Source organism: Triticum dicoccoides, chromosome 7A (genome assembly GCF_002162155.2).
Source record: "Triticum dicoccoides isolate Atlit2015 ecotype Zavitan chromosome 7A, WEW_v2.0, whole genome shotgun sequence".
NCBI classification, from domain to species: domain Eukaryota; kingdom Viridiplantae; phylum Streptophyta; class Magnoliopsida; order Poales; family Poaceae; genus Triticum; species Triticum dicoccoides.
In genome coordinates, this window is record NC_041392.1 from 610,490,517 (window position 1) to 610,493,373 (window position 2,857).

Below are 2,857 nucleotides of genomic sequence, written 5' to 3' on the forward strand. Positions count from 1 at the left end.
TAAGCACACAAACAATGAAACCATTAACATTTATAAAAAGTTTTTATAGGAGTAACTAGCAAGGACCAATATGGTGTATAAACTCCTCCATTTCTGAAAAAAAAAGAATTTGAATTGTTCCGAGACAATACCTTGTTAGATGCCCTAAATTGGATTTTGATCACTGACAGCTGGTATTCTTTGATACAATGAACAAAACAAATTCAATCCCCATGCAGGAAAAAAGAAGTGTTCTAAATAAAACAAGGGAATGATTTAGAACAAAATTTTATTATCCAGAATTAGAAGAAATAAAAATGAAACCATAGGATTAAGGGTATACCATTAATAGTTAGACATGGCTTTGTTTTTTTAGGGGAAGACATGGCTTTGTTAGAGTTGTTCTATTAACAACAACAAAGATCCAGTCAAACTGTGCATAGGTAAGAAATGAATGACATAGTATAAATTTATTGTAGCCATTCAACAACCATAGCACATCCAGTTGATAAATTTTTTCTAGAATATGCAAAATCTTATGCAACTTTGTATCAGATACAAACGGTGTACCTATTATCTTATGGTTTCGTTTTTCCTATATATTTTATTGTTATTTATATTTTGAAATATTATAATTATATATATTAAAAAATACTTTGCACAAAATATGAATTTTTTTAACCATGCATTTTAAAATGTTAAATGTGCATAGAAAATTGGTAATCATATATTATGGGAAATGTTGTGACAATTAAAAAATGAGATGTGTTTTGAAAAATGTACATGACATTTCAAAAAAAATTACACAATGTAAAAAATATGTAAATCATATAAAAAACATTTTTGCACGTTAAAAAATGTAAGTTACATTTTACAAAATGTTCATGTCTTTCAATATTTCTTTGTCACATTTTTAAAAGATGTGTATGCAATGAAAAAAATGTTTGCATAACGTAAAATAAATGTTCTATAGAATTTAGAAAATGCATGTGACATTTAAAAACAATCCCGTGATCCAAAAAAATGGTCGTGCCATTTAAAACTGTTTATAACAGTAAACAAATGTCAGTGCAGATTGTAAAAGGTTTATTTTCATAAAAAGCGTACATGGCATTTTAAAGAAATAATATTCGCGTATTTCCAAAAATATCTGTGTCATTTAAAAAATATAAAAAAATGTTGTAGTTAGAAAAATGTTTATTGCCATTAAAAAGTACAATTGTGTATCTAAAAACGGTTACCGTGTATTCAAGAAAGCTTTTAAAACATGTATTTTGGAAAATACACCATGTATTTGAAAAATACCCAACATGTATCAAAACAATGTTTTACGTGTGCCCTACAAATGAGCATTGTGTTTCGAAAAAGGTAGACATGTGTTAGAAAAAGAAAATCGATAAAAAAACAGAAATTATAGCAAGGAAAACAAAGAAAGAAACAATTATACTGAAATATGACAAAGAAAGAAAAACCAAAAAAACAAGTGAAAAATAAAGAAACCAAAAAAAAGTGAAAATAAAGAAAACCAAAATATAACAAAAAAGAAAAATAAACCAATGAAAAACAAAGAAAACCAAAGTATAACAGAGAAAAAACCCAAAGAAAACCGGTAAAAATTTAAGAAAAAACAACAAGAAACGAAAAAACAAAAAGAACAAAGAAAACCATAGTAGAGAGAACCAGCACAACGACGTTAATGAGTTGGCCCAGTTCAGTCGCCCTTAGGCGATACGTAAATAGAACTCGGTACGAGGGGGACATAGCTCTCGCGACGTTGAGGCCTGCCAATTTTTCTTGTTTTGAGAAGGTATTGTTTGTTGTTTTGCTTTTCTTTATTTTATTTATGTGTTCTCATTAGTTTAAATAGTTTCTCTTTTTTCTCTTAAATTTTTTTCTTCCATATTATAATTCATGAACATTAAAATAAAAACTATGAACATCTTTTAGAATTCGTCAACCTTTTTAAAATTAATGGATATTTTTTAAGTTGAAGAACATTTTAAAGTGTGTGAACATTTTATAGTAGCCCCATGAATAGCACATATTATATGTCCATTGAATTGGAAGGTACAAGCTCAGTTCCTCTTACTCGATGAAACAAAGCCTTTAAAATAGTTTCATGGATATAAGTTTTAACTCATATAGAGAAATATGTGCCAACTCTGCTAGCAACTTAAGCACACAAACAATGAAACCTTTAACACTTATGGAAAGCTTTTGTAAGAGTAACTAGCAAGGACCAATATAGTGTATAAAGTCCTCCACTACTGAAAAAAGAACTTGAATTGTTCCAAGACAATACCTTGTTAGATGCCCTAAGTTGGATTTTGATCACGCACATGTGCGATTCTTGGACGAAATGAACAAAAAATAGAATCACCTTGTACAAAATAAGCAGTGCTCTAAACAAAAGAAGGGGAGTGCTCAATCTAGAACAAAATTAGTCCAGAATTAGAAGAACGAAAAACGGAACCATAGGATTAAGGGTGTATCTGGAATAGTTAGATATGGCTTTGTTATAGTTGTTCTATCAACGACAACAAAGATCCAGTCAAATTGTGCATATGTAAGAAACGATTGACATAATATAAATTTGTTGTTGTCATTCAACAACCACTCTACATCCAATTGATATTTTATTAGAATATGCAAAATCTTGTGCAACTTTCTATCAGATCCAAATGATGTACCTATTATCTTATGGTTTTGGTTTTTTCTTTTATTTTCTTATTGTTTATATTTTGATATATTCAATATATATGTATATATATATATGAAAAGTGTTAATCATAAATTTGAAAATGTTAAACATGTATAGAAAACTATTAATAATGTGTATAGAAAATGTTGGTGACATTTAGAAAATATATCGTGTTTA